This window comes from Schistocerca cancellata, chromosome 4 (assembly GCF_023864275.1).
Source record: "Schistocerca cancellata isolate TAMUIC-IGC-003103 chromosome 4, iqSchCanc2.1, whole genome shotgun sequence".
NCBI lineage: Eukaryota > Metazoa > Arthropoda > Insecta > Orthoptera > Acrididae > Schistocerca > Schistocerca cancellata.
The window spans coordinates 783,416,206-783,436,404 of NC_064629.1; the positions used below are offsets into that span (position 1 = coordinate 783,416,206).

General features: G+C 46.4%; 1 protein-coding gene across 1 annotated transcript in view; it reads left to right on the forward strand.

Moving 5' to 3' along the window:
* The first annotated feature begins 2,350 nt into the window (after nt 1-2,350).
* The window catches only part of LOC126184645 (leukocyte elastase inhibitor-like), a 187,941-nt gene continuing 170,092 nt past the window's right edge, over nt 2,351-20,199 (forward strand). Inside the window, exon 1 of the mRNA XM_049927122.1 lies at nt 2,351-2,406. The gene's annotated coding sequence lies outside the window, so the exon portion shown is untranslated. The remainder of the gene's footprint in view (nt 2,407-20,199) is intronic.

A 20,199-nucleotide genomic window follows, 5' to 3' on the forward strand; every position in this document is an offset into this window, starting at 1 on the left:
CATCACACACATCCATGCCCGAGGCAGGATTCGAACCTGCGACCGTAGCGGTCACGCGGCTCCAGACTGTAGCGCCTAGAACCGCTCTGCCACTCCGGCCGGCGCAGATTCCCTTCCCCATCCTTCCGTACTGCAAGCTTCAGCTCCATCTCTAATGATTTAGCTGTCGACGGGAGGTAAAACTCTAATCTCTTCCTCCTCCCTTGCTTGGGCCACCCTCATAACTGAGGCTATTTACAGAAAATAGCTATGCAACCGAGTTGATTCTTCTCGCCCATTGTTCCCTCCCTAGTTCCAGAGAACTTCTTCGGCTCCCATGTAGCCGAGCACAAAGTCCCAAGCGACTGGAAAAAAGCGCAGGTGACTGCAGTGTATAAGAAAGGTAAAAGAACGGTCCAGCAAAATTACAGACCAATATCCCAAACTTCTGTTTGCTCCACAATCCTTGAACACTTTCTCAATTCGAATACAATAAACATTCTTGAGACTAAGCAGCTTATGTCTACGAATCAGCATGGTTTTAGAAAGCATCACTCGTGTGAAACTCAGCCTGCCCTTTTCTCACTTGATATACTGAGAACTATGGATCAAGGGCAACAGGCAGATTCCATAGTTCTATATTTCCGAAAATCATTTGTCACGGTGCCGCATTGCAGGCTGTTAACGAAGATACGAGCATACGGAATAAGTTTACAGATATATGAGTGGATCGAAGACTTCTTAAATAATAGAACCCAGTATGTTGTCCTCGACGGCGAGTGTTCATCAGAGACAAGGGTAGCGTTAGGAGTGCCCCAGGGGAGTGTGATAGGACGGCTGTTGTTCTCTATATACATAAATGGTTTGGCGGGCAGTGTGGGCTAGCAATCTGCGGTTGTTTACCGATGATTCTGTGATGTACGGTAAGGTGTCGAAGTTGAATGACTGTAGGAAGATACAAGACGACTTAGACAAAATTTCCGGTTGGTGTAATGAATGGCAGCTAGCCCTAAATGTGGGAAAATGAAAGTTAATGCGGATGAGTAGGAAGAACAAACCTGTAATATTCCGATACAGTATTGCTAGGGTCCAGCTTGACAAAGTCAAGTCGTTTAAATATCTGGGCATGACGTTGCAGTGCGATATGAGGTCGAACGAGCGTGTGAAAACTGTGGTAGGGAAATGGTTCAAATGTCTCTGAGCAGTATGGGACTTAACTTCTGAGGTCATCAGTTGCCTAGAACTTAGAACTACTTAAGCTAACTAACCTAAGGACATCACACACATCCATGCCCGAGGGAGAATTCGAACCTGCAACCGTAGCGGTCGCGCGGATCGAGACTGAAGCGCCTAGGACCGCTCGGCCACCCCAGCCGGCTGTGGTACGGAAGGCAAATGGTTGCCTTCGGTTTATTGGAAGAATTTTAGGAAAGAGTGGTTCACCTGTAAAGGAGACCGCATATAGGAACACTGATGCGACCTATTCTTGAGTACTGCAAGTGCGTTTGCGATCCGCACGAGATCAGATTGAAGGAAGAAATTGAAGCAGTTCAGAGAAGGGCTGTAGATTTGTTATCGGTTGGCAACTTAATTATTACGGAGATAGTTCGGGAACTCAAATGGGAATCCCTGGAGGAAGGTGGCGTTCTTTGTAGGAAACACTACTGAGAAAATTTAGAAAACCGACATTTCAAGCTGACTGCCGAACGATTCTGCTCCCGCCAACATATATCGCGCGTAAGGACCACGAAGATAAGATACGAGAAACAAGGGCTCATACTGAGGCGCACAGACAATCGTCTTTCCCTCGCTCTGTTTTTGCGCGTGGAACAGGAGGGAAACCGAGCGAGGCGGCGCAGTGGCTAGCACACTGGACTCGCATTTGGGAGGACGACGGTTCAATCCCGCGTCGGGCCATCCTGATTTAGGTTTTCCGTGATTTCCCTAAACCGCTCCAGGCAAATGCCGGGATGGTTCCTTTGAAAGGGCACGGCCGACTTCCTTCCCTTTCCTTCCCTAATCCTATGAGACCGATGGCCTCGCTGTCTGGTCTCCTCCCCCAAACAACCCAACCCAACAGGAGGGATAGGACAAGTAGTGGTACAGGGCACTCTCCGCCACGCACCTTACGGTGGCTTGCGGAGTATCGATGCAGAAGTAGATGTAGAAATGAGGTATTACACGACAGCAAATCAGTGAGCCCGGCCGCATAGGCAAGAAGCGCGCAGATCTCGGTACAGTGACCAGGACGCTGGTGTGGAAGGGACGCGCCGTGAGTCAGCTGGCTGCGGTGTTTACGCGGCCGCGGCGCGCGTGCTGGCCGTGGCGGCTGGCGGCGGCCTCGCCGTGGGCAACCGGTTCGTCTGCTCACTCCGGCAGCGCTCTCCCGGCCGCGCGGACGTCGGCGCAGCACGCAGCACGCACCAGGTCAGTACCACCGCACCGCACCTAACGAGCGCCGATACGCATCGTCTCGCCAGTCCCAAACGCAGCACGTGGCCTCGGGGCATCCCGATTGCTTCTGTGAAGTTGTCAGTCGCCTCGTATCTCGTAACGACATTGACTGACATTCCGTGTCGCACGGTAGCGAGTGAGGTCGTTCAAGAACACAAAAAGGAATATTAGGTTCGACGTACCGTCGACATCGAGGTCATTAGAGACGGGGCACAAGCTCGGATTGTGTTAAGGATGATGAAAGAAACCGTCCCGGCATCTGACTGCAGCGATTTAGGGAAATTACGGGAACCTAAATCTGGTTGGCAAGACGCGCGTTTGAACCGTCGTCGGGAGGACGAATCCAGTGCTGCACCACCTCCCTCGGTGTTTAAGAACACGTCTCTTCGTGAATATTCGGGGTGTATATTCAGAGACGACGTTCATTGTTATGTGCCTGGGCAACCCATCAGTGTCGCACTTATTAACGACCGTACAAACTATTTTACTGCTTCACAAACCAAAAACACAAAGCCGCGTAACGCACCCTTAATAGAAGCGGGACTCCTGCAATTTCAGTACCTTAATGATCATTGTACAGCATTACTAAACGATCAGCGAGGGTCTGGGAGTCTTTCTAAAATTTTGCGTTGGGGTATTTTGTAAGCAAATTTCGTCTGTTCTGCAATCGTGTGGTTACAGTGTCAGTATTTTTGTGCATTTGTTTCAGCTATTTCAGACCGGCCTCTGCAACTAGTAGCGATTAGCAACTGCAAACACGGATTTGAAGTTCCGTAAATAAGTTTCGTCGGATTCAAGTGATGTCGCCTAGAAAACCTCTTCATGTTGTGATTTCGTGGTCGGAATTGCCGCTGTTCATACGTGATTGCATTTGAAACAATACTGAGTTATAAAACACTGCAAGTATGACGGATTCACATAATTTTGTATTAATGCTGCGGGCCTCTAACAAATCGTATTGAAGACTGTTACAGGCTCTGCATAATTGCGGCAGAAGTATTGTTCGTTTTCTCGGTGACAGTGGCTGAACACTCTTCACTTCTCACGACAATGGCAACATGTGCTTCTTTCATCGTCATCAAGAAGCAGATTGGTAGATTAGCGGCAGGACATTCTTGCCTTAACTAAAATACGTTATTTTGTTGTAATCTATAGATTCATTTTACACTCACTTAGGAGCTATTTCTTTTGAGTTGTGATGGCTTTTTCGTGCGAACGTCTACCAATAGCTTGTACCGGCATTTGAAATACGCTTTGAGGTGCCGTTTCTTCCTCTTCGGCTGTATTATCGCTTTTAAGGCATCAGCATTTGAATATTTTCTAGTTTTGCACTTTTATTTTCGCATCGTGACAACATCCCTTTAAATTTCTCGGTAAGTAGTATAACTTTTATGTATGAGAGCAACACACCGGGGGAGATTTTTTTTTTATCTATCTAACTTTCGTACCAGCTTTTGCTCTATAGTTCCGGATATCCCAGAGCCAGTATCCGTGCATTTTTCCTGGAGGTATGGAAGTGCATACCTGTCACTTTCTTCGGACGGATTATCAAAAGCACTAAGCAGCAGAAAATATTGATTAGAAATTGCGTACATGCTCTCCAAGAAATGAAAATTGTATGGAGGGAACTGTACGTTTGTGAAATTAATTACTTTCATTTACTTCTTTTAAATATACAACCAAGGAAACTGAAGTTAATTTCCTGAATAAAATAATGTACCTTGAACATATGTGTGACGAAAAGTCGATCCTTGAGGAAGTCCCTTGGGAAAAATTTTAATTTTGTGGCTGTATAGTACCAGTCTCAGATACGTGTGTCGTTAATTGTATTAGTCTTCATCAAAATATATGTCACTTCATTTCAAAGTAAAACAAATTTTTCATTAAGAAAAAATGCAGTTATAGTAACAGTGGTGGAAAATTTGTGAAAACAGAGAAGCATCCGATTTTCTCAAATGGAATGTCGTATATGTTATGCCTGCTAAGGTTTCTGGATGATATGGCAGAGTGTTGCTGTATGGCACCAATCTTCATGACCATTATAATACATGCAGAAAAGAATGGAAAATGAAGACATCAAAACTAGTTCTATTAGTTACATGTCATTCATGTTGTGTTGGAGACAACGATAGTCGTCGTCGTTGCGTATTTACAGATATGATAAACAATATAGCATGCTACCAAAAGTGTTCATTCTTTTTTTCAACTTTGAAACAGAACATGTTCCGTTCAGTATTGTTTCATCACCAGATGAACAAGATATGTAGCTTACCAACGAAGCACCGAAGACTGCTGAAAAGGATATCTAATTTAAAAAATATATCTTGAGTAGTTCTGAATCGATTCCAAGCAATGTGATCACTTCACGAGACCTAGGCGTACACGAAATGATTTACTTGATCATATTCAGTTGCACGATCTTTGACAACTCGTGTCCTGCCACCAAATTTATTTGAGAATTCAACAACAAAACCACTAGAAACGCTCAGTTTTCTGCCACTCTGCACTGTATATACACGTCACATATTAGCACAAAATGACCTCAGCGGTGAAGTTCCCGCCAACGCAGTGACATGTGCAAACCAGAAACGTGAGTACAGACAAGTCACTGTGCACTCTGAGAGATTCCGAGTAGTTATCACATCTCTTCATGGTTCAGATCCTGTTCTGCGGGAAAATACGCTACGTTCGAAGAGTCAGCACTTTCGCCACACAAAGAAGACGGTTTGTCCACACAGGTCTGCACTTCATTATTGGTCATAACGTGCTGTAAGAAAATAAGACAACAATTATTTACGCACAATTATCTAACGTATATAAATTATAAGGGGCCTTCAAAAAGAAACGAGCTGGAGGCATAATTACAGAAACTAGTACCTGTATGTTAGAAGTACTGACCGTGGCTGTTAAGACATTTGCCCCACTGTGACACAAAGCGGTGAATGGCTGTCTCATAAAATTCCCGTAGCTGCGATTGTAACCAGTTCCGCACGTAACAGAGAGAGATGTCCGGACTGTATAGAGGGTGGCCGAGAACCTCCAATCTGAATTTCTGCAGGAGTGCCACGACTGTGTTTGCCGTATGAGGCTTTGCATTGTCGTGGAGCAGAATGACCCCACGGCTGAGATTGCCTGGTCGTTTTGATTTGAACGCTTGGCGAAGGGTAGACAAGGTTTGGGAGTAACGCTGGGCATTCATTGTTGTCCCGTACTACAGGAAGTGAATCAGAAGGCGCCATCTTGATCAAAGAAGAACGTCAGCATAACCTTTCCGGTTCACCTCGGACGACGACGCCCAGCTGTACGCGCGGAACTGGTTAACATTGCAGCCCCGGGAATTTTATGAGACAGCCATTCACCGCCTTGTGTCACAGTGGGACAAGTGTCTCAACAGTCAGGGTCAGTACGTCTAACATGCAGGTACTGGTTTCTGTAATTATGCCTCCGGCTCGTTTCTTTATGAACGCCCCTTACACGCAGACTGTTGTCCTTTGAATTCATGTCGTAAGCTAAAGGTGTAAATAAAGATGGGTTTCATAGGAATAGAAAACACAGTAATGAACCACTGAATTAGAGATACGAGTTATCACAATTAATACAATATTCCGGGCTGTTATGTCGTTGTCGAATGGGTTTCACATTAAAACCCAACGTTTCGTCTCCATCTGCAGAGGACATTTTCAAAGATGATCGTAGCTTCTTTCAGTGTTGGATCAACATCCTGGCTCGCTACTGAATGAATGTGAAATCCATGTGACCACGACTTAATAGTCATAGTATTTTATTAATTGTCACATTTCCGGACGTGAAAAAAAATAGCTCTGAGCACTATGGGACTTCACAGCTGAGGTCATCAGTCCCCTAGAACTTAGAACTACTTAAACCTAACTAACCTAAGGAAATCACACACCTCCATGCCCAAGGCAGGATTCGAACCTGCGACCGTAGCGGTCGCGCGGTTCCAGCCTGAAGAGCCTAGAACCGCTCGGCCACACCGGCCGGCTCCGGACGTGAAAGTTTACATTTTACTAACGATGCTACTTGGGTTCGAGAGACAGTTGTAGTGTCGCCCCGACGACTGGTATAGCTTAGCATACCACACTGAAACGTTCCTTTCGTCCTTACTTCGTGGCTTCCATGGCGTCGCGCGAAATCACAGTAACGGCCGCGGCTAGAATCCATGTATCTTGGCGATGTCTGATGCGACACATTGTTCCGCAGTTAAGCGGAAATATTTACTGGACAACCAGATTAATTCTCTTCGCTAATACATCTGTAGGATAAGGTGAAACTATATAAGTTAAGCTAAATAAAATAAGCTAAGTAAGGTCGCCAGACTTTCTTCAACCTGCGAGGGAGGTTTAAACATCTCACTACTCCGATGTCACCAGTTAGGAACTCTATAGCTATCAACCACTCTCAAGATGATTACGGCATCCGACCACTGGACTGAAATGTTTACACAGCTACCAGCTTATACTTCGCCTCCAACTTGCTTTGATCACTTTCCGCAGATTATCTCCGCAACAGCAAATCTGGAATACAGTTCAAAGTCAATAGGGAAAGAGTCACACAAAAGCACCACACTCATATTTCCACGGAAAAGAATATAATTTATTAGCTTCAATGGAAACCCTATCAAGTCTGTCTCGTTCAGTAATCACGATGGCCCAGCTAGGTACTTGGATCCACAACGCAGTCTCAGGTCTCTGACTACTGGGCGTCTGCACATTCGCGAAGTGGGAACAGTCGCCTAGAAACCCGCAATGACTAAATCCTAAATCACGTCAACACACTTACGGATTCTGTCCATTTTTCTTACTGCAAAACATAACTCTTTTGATCGCGGAGGAGAACCTCCTGGCGTCTTCCGAAATACACCATCTCCGCCGCTGAGAGTACACCACCTCTACACTACGTGACGGCTGCAAACTGACTATCCGATTTCACGATTCCTAAATTGTCATGAAACTGTTATAATATTCAGATATTCCAGTCAATCACAATAAATAGTAGTAATATAGGCATTTTAATTGCAATTTCCTGTCCCAACTAATAGCACTTCTGTAAAGTGCTGCCTCGTGTCAAGACGATCGAAAGTTTCTATCCAACGGGAAATCACCAGCCATCACTGGAAATTGCGAAAATTTAAACCAGGATATAGGCTCCGGCCACAACTCGCTACGAGTAATTTGAGAGAGATCGGTACATCATCTCGAGGCTGAAGAAAAGCGCCATTGCCCCTGCTACGAACAACTGTCCATAGCGAACAAAGGCAGCTCGAAATACGCTGGGGCCACTTCCAATGACATGTCTGTATGTCTGTGGACCAATGATAGCCCATTCTTCCTCAAGAGCCGAAATCAGAGAAAAAATGGTTCAAATGGCTCTGAGCACTATGGGACTTAACATCTGTGGTCATCAGTCCCCTAGAACTTATAACTACTTAAACCTAACTAACCTAAGGACATCACACACATCCATGCCCGAGGCAAGATTCGAACCTGCGGCTGTAGCGGTCACGCGGATTCAGACTGAACCACCTAGAACCGCACGGCCACACCGGCCGGCGAAATCAGAGAAGGTAGTGATGTTGACCGCTGGCTCTTGAACGAACTTGACGTTCCAACTCATTCCTAAGGCGTTCTGTTGGGTTCAGGTCGGGACTCTCAGCAGGTCAGTCCATTTCAGGAACGTTAATTTCCACAAACCATTGCCTCACAAAGGCTGGTTGTATTATCACGTAGAAACAAACAGTCATCGTCTCTGAACTGTTCTTCTACTGTATCCAGTACACAATGCTCTAAAATCTGTTCCTGCACTTCGGCATTTAGCGCTTCCTGAAGCACAATAAGGATACCACACCCTGACCAGGAAAAACAACCCTCCCCCCCTCCCAACTTAACACTAGCTCCTTCCTATTCACTTCACTGTTGACCCTACACATAATGGCAGGTAACGTTCTGCAGGCATTCTCCAAGCCGTAACCCTTTAATCGGATTGCGACAGGGTATAATGCGCTTCATCACTCCAGATAACCGTTTCCACTCGTCTACTGTGCAGAGAGGTCGCTCTTTACACTACCTAAAGCGTCGCTTAGCAGTCACTACTGAAACGTTTCTATACAAGGAGCTGCTCGACCACTGTACCCCATTATTTTTAACTCCATATACACAGTGATTGTGCTAGCTGGACTGCCGGTAGCACTTCTCAACTCACGAGTGATTCCCTTCGCTGATTTCGTACTATTTTTTACAACTGTTCTCCGCAATGCTCGACGGTCTCTGTACATGAGGTCTGCTTGGTCTTGTTTTAACTGTGGGTATTACTTTGCGTTTCCTCTTCACGGTCACACCACCAACAGTCGACTACGGTAGTTTCAGAAGGTTTGAAATATCCCTAATGGATCTGTTACTCAGGTGACATCCAATGACTAGTCCACGATCGAAGTCACTGAGCCCTCCAGAATGACCCATTCTGCTGTTACAATTTCTCTACTGACAACACAATACTCCCCGCCTCCTTTTATATTAGCGGGTCCGCCTCTCGTGATATTTAGTGGTGGTGATGATGATGATGTTTTGTTTGTGGGGCGCTCAACTGCGCTGTCATCAGCGCCCGTACAAAGTCCCAATTTTTACAAGTCCAATTTTTATACAATCCAATCCAGGCACTCTCACGAATGATGAAACAATGAAACAATGATGACAACACAAATACCCAGTCCCCGGGAAAAAAAATACCCAACCCGGCCGGGAATCGAACCCAGGACCCCGTGATCCAGAGGGAGCAACGCTAGCCAATTTTTGTTTCTATTGATCTTTACTGTCTTTCATAGTAGACCACGAGCTGCGGACACATTTACTGGTGAATTTCGCGTTGCATAGCATTGCATACGGGTGTCTGGATAGTTTTGCTCAGATATTGTATGAAACAACGTGACTGGGATTTCATCAGCCATGTACTGGCAGATGGTGTCACAGTCGCACGTAGGTTGGACAAGCTGCGTAATATCACGGTATTTCATCGTGGCCAGAACGTGAGTTGCCTGGACTGATGAGTCAAGGTACATGCTGAAACGTACCGACAGCAGGGGCGTATAAAACCATTTTTAATGAAGCATACAACTTGTTAACAGGGTACAGGACGGAGTTATTCTCGCGGGAGATTTTTATATCTGGTGGAATGGGGGCTCTGGTACATTCTGGGGTTAACCGAGCGGTCCGAGGCGCTGCAGTCATGGACTGTGCGGCTGGTCCCGGCGGAGGTTCGAGTCCTCCCTCGGGCATGGGTGTGTGTGTTTGTCCTTAGGATAATTTCGGTTAAGTAGTGTGTAAGCTTAGGCACTGATGACCTTAGCAGTTAAGTCCCATAAGATTTCACACACATTAGAATATTAGAACATTTATCTGTACCTCTCCTTACGTCAAATGACACAGGAATCTACTGCCCGAGCTTTTGCAGGTACGCTGTACCTTCTACAAGACAACACACCGTACCATTGCTCCCCCTCCCCCCCCGCCCCCCCCCCCCCCCCTACCACAGAAATTGACAGAATGATTCGAGAAGAACACCACGAAAGAGAGTTTGATTGTGTGGCCAGGAAGGTTACCTGATCTTAGTAACCATAACTGCACGCCGTAGAATGAGATGAACGCTCCCGGAATACGGCACCGACTAACTTGGCCGAGCTTTAGGTGACGTATGAGCGCCCATGGATCGCAATGGCATTCCCTTTATTTTCTGCGTTTCCATACCTCTACGTGTCACGGCAGCAAACAGAACGGAAGAGGATGCTAAACGTTACTAGTTGTCTGCCAGTAATTAAACTGCTCGCGAGTTTGTGTGAATGGAGTACTTAGTACAGGGGCAAGCTTAAAGCGAAGCGAACGTATCAGCAATAGCCACCAACATGAATTTGCGGATAGAAAGAGCAAGTCAGAAGTAAAATTTTTCTCTATCCACAATTAATAGTTGCCAGTCAATTAAACTGTAAGGCGCTAGTAAACTTTTAATAATTGGAAACCATTTCGTAGAATTTACCAACTCAATTTCCGTGAAATGCTGTCCATTATTTTCCACTGTCATATCTTTTGCATTACTATCTAAAGCGAAACCATGAACATTCACTTTGCTCTTCAGTAGATGGCCTCAGTTTTTCTCTTAGTTCATTCCGATAAACCCTGCATTTTGAAGCACTATTCTAGTACAGATCGTACAAGCTTCATATGAAAATTTGCTTCGTAAACAGTTTCCGGTTTTACAATACCCTATGAATCGTCCGAAACCTGGCAACTAGTTTATTCGCGAATGACCGTCTAAACCTTGCTTTCCACGACATGCGTGCAGATTGTTACTTTCAGGAATTTGGATGATATATCTACCATTAGTTTTAGTGTCAAGACAATTTTTCTCCCAAAATGAGAGAGAAATAGTACACAGACATAGGTGACAAAAAGTCGAACTCTAACACCTGTGCTTGAATTGCATGTATAAAAACGCACCTGTAGAGATAGCTGTAGTCCGTTAATCAATCAGAGAGGTACACCTGTAATTGAACTATAAAGCTTCTGTCACCCCAGCAGGAAGATACAACCAAAGCTTAAATATCACATACACTGCCAGAGAAGTATCATAATTCTCTCCAAATAAAGCAGAATTTGAACGGAATACACAGAGGCAAACACAAATAGTAGCCTAACAGTTAGATATAGTTCGGCGTGGCTAATATAATGATTCTGTTACAGAGCGACGGAGCAGGAAGTGTATAGTTGGAAAAGATTCACTCTCTTGCTGTAATAGGATCCTTACCCCACTGGAAAGACAAGTGAAAGGAAAAGTCAGAATCATAAAACGACCGCCATACTCCAGTCGAACTTTAAATGGATGACTGACGCATGTGGACGAACTGAAACTTTTAGCAAGGAGATCGTTGTTCTTGTGTATACCAGGCACAAGCTCTTGCTCTAAGTGCATCTAACGTTCCGTAGAAAGAACGACCTCATCTGATGGAGAACTAAACGCCAAGTGGCCGCAGCAATCTTTTTAACATATGCTCCTCTCATAGAGCTTTCCGTACCATTCCTCATAAGGAACATGATAACGTTTGCTATCATGGATTAAGGTATTGAGAGCCTCATGATATTGTAAAATGTGTGAACATTGGAGAAAACTTACAATATTGTTGTAAGCCATCACGTTCTCCGACTGTGGCAGACACAGCTCAGTGAGAAGTGCTCGGCAGTCTTCATATAGATTTTCGTGTCAGGCAGAAAAGAGTCCAAAATTATGTCCCCGAGAAAAGTTATCGGCGAGGTAAATTTAACGCTGAAGAGCGAACTTGCTGTGCTGAAAAATTGCAACTAGGTCCAGAAATGGGTGAATCATATTACCAACACGATCCACCACTCGGCTGAGGCGCCCATGCGTTAGTCGTCAGAGCAACTACGAAGCAGCCTGTCCCATGGTGAATTGATGATTGCTACTTTGCAGTCACGGGAAATCCAGCAGTACTGCGAAAGTTCAAATGCCACCAAAAAGCAATGAACTCTGCAGGGTCTTGGGTAAAGAATGTTAAATGATGATGAATTATGTAAGGAGAGTAAGTCATTCCACACACTCATCGCGTAACAGGTGTCTTTGTTTTCGATGACAAAGCCTACGATATTACTTAAACACGTAACATCCTCGTAGAGCTCCATAAATCGGGCTTCTCGGGACGTTTTTCCAACTTAACGTCCTTTCATTTCTTCCATCCACCCTATTTTAAACATGAAGCCAATGACGCTCTGTCTAACTGCTTTGAACAGCAGAACGTGCCAGTAGCAGATTGTAGTTGGCAGGCTGCTGGAGTAGGTAGACAAAACGAGTTTCAATTTTCGATGATGATATAATCATTTGTGTGCTCTCATCGAGATCTTTAGTGCCCATACTAAAATATGATGAAATATGAGTGGTTGAAATGGCTTATCATAAAAATAAATCTACACTTAAATGAAAATAAATTATTTCACTTGAAGTTCGACTGTACAGATATCATCAATACACACACAACCTCTCTCTCCCTCCCCCCCCCCTCTCTCTCGTTCTCTCTCTCTCTCTCTCTCTCTCTCTCTCTCTCTCTCTCTCTCTCACACACACACACACACACACACACACAAATTAAAAACTGTTCATATGACAGTTTTTAAAAGTTTTTTTTTAAATAGAAGTAGAACTCAATAAAGAAGTGTTTAACAGAGTGTCCGATATATGTGCGTAGCTGATCATTAGATGACAAACGATGAGCCGGCCACTCTCCGACACCCTAAAACTTCCAGTGTAAGACTTTAGGATGGAGTGCGCACGATGCAAAACACACTTGTCTCGTCATTAGCAAAAGCAGAGGGCATGTCCCCACTTACATTAGCCAATGCCCTCAAGTCCGAGTTACTTTAAACTCTATTAAAATCTGACCCTGGTAAATGGTACGCCACAAGCTCCAGACACTGGACATCCTTCTGCTGTAGTAGGAATCCATGCGTTAGTGGACACCGTTCTATTCGACCGCAGTTTATTGTCCCTTATGCCCCGCCAGTCTTCATCAGACAACCTCATGGCTTTTTTACCCAATGCCGAGGTACCAGCTTGCAAAGGAATGACACAAAGTCACATTGAATTCCCTGCAGGCCTTCTTGGCTGCTACATCTACTAGCTAATTTCCCCAAATTCGTACTTGCTCTGACACCCAGAGGAGTGGTAATACCTACTTCCTCTGCTGTTGAAGGAAGAGTAGTTTTTCCTGTGTTATTTAGACAATTATATCTGCCGAGACCGTTTGTTGCAATGCTTGTAGAGCACTAAGGGAATCGGAGCAGATAAGAAATGCTTCGACATCACCTCTTCCGCACCATTGCCACCAATATAGCGCACAGCTCATTACTAAAAACTATTAACCGAATGGGCAGTAGATACGTGAAAAGTTGGTCAGGGAAGACTGTGGTCAACCTATATCCGTTTGCCTTAAGTCATCTGCACATACCTCAGTAAAATTGCCGTGTTTATTTATGAGTACTAAAGAAATAGATTTACGTTTTATAATAGGAGAGCATGATTTCTTGGACAGAGCCGATTATAAAATAATTCTGTGCGTCTTGAGAAGTGAAGGGGTATTTTTATGCGGCCCTCGCGTAAAACATCGATACCTGCGACACCCATTTGGGAAAGGCTGCCGTAGTAGGAATTATTAACGTGTGTCATAAAAGACCTCGTTGCTCGCTGTCGTATAATAAAGGATCGTTCAGACCTTGGACGGTAAATGGAGTGGTATGTATCTGAGAACGGATAAGAATACATTTTGTATGCTTGTCGCACCATAAGGATTTTCCGTTTGAGGTGCAGTGGTGGTCACCAACCACAGTGCAGAGGCTGGATATGGTGCTCATCTTAAACGCTACAGTGGACGGCGTTTAATATTTGTAAGTATTATTCTCTGTCTGACTCAAACACTATACAGCTATACTCGTGACGGGATCATCCCAAGTTCGATAAAAGCGGAGAAGATAAGTTCTGCCTCCTACCCAAGCCCTGAGATTAACACATTATACACTCCTGGAAATTGAAATAAGAACACCGTGAATTCATTGTCCCAGGAAGGGGAAACTTTATTGACACATTCCTGGGGTCAGATACATCACATGATCACACTGACAGAACCACAGGCACATAGACACAGGCAACAGCGCATGCACAATGTCGGCACTAGTACAGTGTATATCCACCTTTCGCAGCAATGCAGGCTGCTATTCTCCCACGGAGACGATCGTAGAGATGCTGGATGTAGTCCTGTGGAACGGCTTGCCATGCCATTTCCACCTGGCGCCTCAGTTGGACCAGCGTTCGTGCTGGACGTGCAGACCGCGTGAGACGACGCTTCATCCAGTCCCAAACATGCTCAATGGGGGACACATCCGGAGATCTTGCTGGCCAGGGTAGTTGACTTACACCTTCTAGAGCACGTTGGGTGGCACGGGATACATGCGGACGTGCATTGTCCTGTTGGAACAGCAAGTTCCCTTGCCGGTCTAGGAATGGTAGAACGATGGGTTCGATGACGGTTTGGATGTACCGTGCACTATTCAGTGTCCCCTCGACAATCACCAGTGGTGTACGGCCAGTGTAGGAGATCGCTCCCCACACCATGATGCTGGGTGTTGGCCCTGTGTGCCTCGGTCGTATGCAGTCCTGATTGTGGCGCTCACCTGCACGGCGCCAAACACGCATACGACCATCATTGGCACCAAGGCAGAAGCGACTCTCATCGCTGAAGACGACACGTCTCCATTCGTCCCTCCATTCACGCCTGTCGCGACACCACTGGAGGCGGGCTGCACGATGTTGGGACGTGAGCGGAGGACGGCCTAACGGTGTGCGGGACCGTAGCCCAGCTTCATGGAGACGGTTGCGAATGGTCCTCGCCGATACCCCAGGAGCAACCGTGTCCCTAATTTGCTGGGAAGTGGCGGTGCCGTCCCCTACGGCACTGCGTAGGATCCTACGGTCTTGGCGTGCATCCGTACGTCGCTGCGGTCTGGTCCCAGGTCGACGGGCACGTGCACCTTCCGCCGACCACTGGCGACAACATCGATGTGCTGTGGAGACCTCACGCCCCACGTGTTGAGCAATTCGGCGGTACGTCCACCCGGCCTCCCGCATGCCCACTATACGCCCTCGCTCAAAGTCCGTCAACTGCACATACGGTTCACGTCCACGCTGTCGTGGCATCCTACCAGTGTTAAAGACTGCGATGGAGCTCCGTATGCCACGGCAAACTGGCTGACACTGACGGCGGCGGTGCACAAATGCTGCGCAGCTAGCGCCATTCGACGGCCAACACCGCGGTTCCTGGTGTGTCCGCTGTGCCGTGCGTGTGATCATTGCTTGTACAGCCCTCTCGCAGTGTCCGGAGCAAGTATGGTGGGTCTGACACACCGGTGTCAATGTGTTCTTTTTTCCATTTCCAGGAGTGTATTTACTGCTCTGGGACACCTTGTCTTTACATTTTTGAGGTGTTGCTGCAAGAAAATTTTTATCAAGATTAGGCCCAGTAACTTTACCGCTTATTTAAAGTGGAGTCCCACATGCTCTATTCAGGTAAATTAAAAACAGGGAGAGCAAACGGCTAAAAAAGGAAACATATTGAATTTTCAGTCGATAATCAGAAACAGGTTTTATCTGCCCTTTGGCCCCCTAATTGTCAACTGTAGCTTGCGTGTGATACTTGCAGTGCTGGGAGACGAGCTAATTAGAAAGAAGTCGTCCACGATCTGGAAGCACTCTACAGGGCACCTCACCGTGGACGTAATACCGGTAATAGCAACGGCGAACACGATCACACTTAAAAGACTACATTGAGGGTCATGGTTTTCTTGCTGAAAACGATGGGGCAAGATATTGCCGACTGTGTATTTAAAATAACGTGGTCAAAGGCATGACCGTAGCACTAGTGATAAAATTCCACCGGATGAGCCTTTCATTGAGCTGTCAGAGACTGGGTGTTGCGTGCTGTCCTTAGGTTAGTTAGGTTTAAGTAGTTCTGAGTTCTAGAGGACTGATGACCTTATATGTTAAGTCCCATAGTGCTCAGAGCCATTTGAATTTGAGCTGTCAGAGGATATTATGCCTCCAAGTACTATTTTCCAACTTATACGTTCTTTCACTGCTTCCACTCTATTTTAAACATCAAGCCAATGACGCTCTGTCTAAGTGCTTTGAACAACAGAACATGCCAGTAGCAGATTGTAATTGACAGGCTGCTGTAGGTAGACAAAACGGATTTCAATTTTCGATGATGATATAATCATTTGAGTGCTCTGCATTCTAAGCCGCAGGCAAAGCCGACGCTTACCATACACTCCATGCTCTTTCCTATGTAGGTAGTGTTGGTATCACTACTATAGGTACTCAGGTATGATCAGTACTCGCGAGATTTTAAGAGGGTCATTGAAGTGGACCTTGATACTCAAAACATCTCAAAGTTTCCTGCTGTCGCTCAAGAATTGATCCTATGCAGAACCCCCGTTTGCACCTGATACTAGAGCGGTATTCACCACTCTATAAGGGAACAAGCTGTCTTCGATGCTGGCTTGAAAAGTGTCGTATATATGCTCCATTGGCACGGTGGCTCACTTTCATGAAATTATCTAACCATTCTCCGACTTTACAATCGCGTTCAACAAAGCAGTTCACGTTTACAGGGTCCAGTCCGTCTTACTGAGCACCCATTGTGGCGGCTGACATTCTGGCGCAGCTCTGTCTGACTGGTGAATCCAGACTGAGAAGACGTTTAGAATGTAAGTCGTCAAACACTTCCCAACCATCAGTGTGTGTGAGGCCGAAATATCGATGGCAGAGAACAATCTCGTAGCAACACTGAAGGTAATATGCCCACACAGGAAGAATGGGCGGGGAAACTGGGTCATGAAGTTGGAGAGAGCGTCCTGATCGATTGGCTGATGAGGGGGCAGGCAAAGGGAAGATATGTTATCCTATGTTGCACATAAGCGATGGTAGAAACTACTTACGTGTTGGTAACAACGAGGAGAAGAGAAATATGCATAATATAAAGTTAGCACACTGGACTCGCGTTCGGGAGGACGACGGTTCAATCCCGCGTCCGGCCATCCTGATTTAGGTTTTCCGTGATTTCCCTAAATAGCTCCAGGCAAATACCGGGATGGTTCCTTTGAAAGGGCACGGCCGACTTGCTTCCCCGTCCTTCCCTAATCCGATGAGACCAATGACCTAGCTGTTTGATCTCCTCCCCCAAAACAACCCAACCCATAATCTAAAATGACGAGCGCTTCATCCTTAGCTCTCTCGGCACTCAGGTCGTCCTTCGTGTGGAGACTATATCCACTTGGCAGAGGGGTCTCGGAAATCTGAAAATATGTCTCCTGTAGACAGAAGAACAGTAGTCTGTCCCGTACTATCAATTTCAGTTCCTTCACGTGACTCCTGCACCCACTGATGCCCCAGTGTAGTATGGAAGTCATTCTAATGGTGACTTAATGTATTTTATAGTCTCTCTGCAGGGATGGATACCCTACGGCCCTTAGCGGATTTATTTGAAGGGCTAGAGGGGTACCTTAGGTAGGTTTCATATTCCATTCACTCCAAAGCGGAATCATTAGAACGACCAGACAGAATTATACCTGCAACGCCTAACGGTTTACAAACTGTTTTCTTCTGTATTTGGCACTTATGTCGTGGTTATTCTGTTGGAGGAGGTTCGGGAGGAAATTTCTTGGCACTGGCAGTGCTTGACTCTGCCTTTTAAGTTCTGGAAGCTCTATAATGTTGGCAAACGTTCTCTCAGGGGTCTGTCTGGAGGGAGCTGCCGCTTTTGAGATAATAATACCGTTTGCAATTGCATATAAAATTGCAGGTATTTCTGCTGGTACTGTTTATCTTTGTTTTTGAGAGCAAACGAAGTAGTGAATGTGCGAATTGAATAGCTTTGTAGGCTGTGTTTGCTTCACCATACGTAATTCGTTTCGTTGTTTTTAGCTCCCGTAACTTCTTTCGTGCGTGGTATACAGTGCAGTCTCTAATGAAGACAGAGCGAAAGTCAGAGAAAGGAATAGTCTTCATAGGCGGCGAATAAACGTGGGAAGTCTTACCACATTTGCCGCCAGTGGCTTCTCTATTATACGCTCGAGCTGACACTTGAAACAGAGAATCGGCTTGTGTATAGAAGGTCGCACTTTTAAACAAATTTGTCCTTAAGTTATGTTTCTTAGGAGTGTTGAGCTGCCTCATGAAAAGATAAAGGCTTCTGATCACACTAGTTCACCATCTAAGCTTTTCATTATATTTTACACCCTAGCACGCGTTCTTGAGCTGACTAGTCTTTCGGCTCTGCTTCTGAAATATCTATAATATCTCTGTATGAAGTAATATATTTGGTATATCTCCAGACGTTGTGCAGAACTGTGTCTATGGCATAAACCCCAGTACATTTAGATACCTTAATTTATGTTGCTTATTGGGAAGTGGATGTTTCAAACAACAGTGTCCTGTTTCTCAACTATGGTACAGGTTTTATGGTGTCAGCAGTGCCGCCAAGGTCCATGTGGATGTAGATAGGTGAAGCTTCCTCATAAATGGCCACTTTCCTCTTAACGATTAAAACACATTTAAAACACACTCCCAGGAAATTTCAATTAGCTGTTGGTACATTAGGGAAGTTTCCTCCTGCCATTAGTTCTTCGAGGCATCTTACATGTTAAATACACTCCTGGAAATGGAAAAAAGAACACATTGACACCGATGTGTCAGACCCACCATACTTGCTCCGGACACTGCGAGAGGGCTGTAAAAGCAATGATCACACGCACGGCACAGCGGACACACCAGGAACCGCGATGTTGGCCGTCGAATGGCGCTAGCTGCGCAGCATTTGTGCACCGCCGCCGTCAGTGTCAGCCAGTCTGCCGTGGCATACGGAGCTCCATCGCAGTCTTTAATACTGGTAGCATGCCGCGACAGCGTGGACGTGAACTGTATGTGCAGTTGACGGACTTTGAGCGAGGGCGTATAGTGGGCATGCGGGAGGCCGGGTGGACGTACCGCCGAATTGCTCAACACGTGGGGCGTGAGGTCTCCACAGTACATCGATGTTGTCGCCAGTGGTCGGCGGAAGGTGCACGTGCCCGTCGACCTGGGACCAGACCGCAGCGACGCACGGATGCACGCCAAGATCGTAGGATCCTACGCAGTGCCGTAGGGGACCGCACCGCCACTTCCTAGCAAATTAGGGACACTGTTGCTCCTGGGGTATCGGCGAGGACCATTCGCAACCGTCTCCATGAAGCTGGGCTACGGTCCCGCACACCGTTAGGCCGTCTTCCGCTCACGCCCCAACATCGTGCAGCCCGCCTCCAGTGGTGTCGCGACAGGCGTGAATGTAGGGACGAATGGAGACGTGTCGTCTTCAGCGATGAGAGTCGCTTCTGCCTTGGTGCCAATGATGGTCGTATGCGTGTTTGGCGCCGTGCAGGTGAGCGCCACAATCAGGACTGCATACGACCGAGGCACACAGGGCCAACACCCGGCATCATGGTGTGGGGAGCGATCTCCTACACTGGCCGTACACCACTGGTGATCGTCGAGGGGACACTGAATAGTGCACGGTACATCCAAACCGTCATCGAACCCATCGTTCTACCATTCCTAGACCGGCAAGGGAACTTGCTGTTCCAACAGGAAAATGCACGTCCGCATGTATCCCGTGCCACCCAACATGCTCTAGAAGGTGTAAGTCAACTACCCTGGCCAGCAAGATCTCCGGATCTGTCCCCCATTGAGCATGTTTGGGACTGGATGAAGCGTCGTCTCACGCGGTCTGCACGTCCAGCACGAACGCTGGTCCAACTGAGGCGCCAGGTGGAAATGGCATGGCAAGCCGATCCACACGACTACATCCCGCATCTCTACGATCGTCTCCATGGGAGAATAGCAGCCTGCATTGCTGCGAAAGGTGGATATACACTGTAGTAGTGCCGACATTGTGCATGCTCTGTTGCCTGTGTCTATGTGCCTGTGGTTCTGTCAGTGTGATCATGTGATGTATCTGACCCCAGGAATGTGTCAATAAAGTTTCCTCTTCCTGGGACAATGAATTCACGGTGTTCTTATTTCAATTTCCAGGAGTGTATAATGACCGTTCTGCAGACTGATAGCTTTGCACCACGACAATTTTCTAGACCTCAGTCGCTGGGGTTCTGA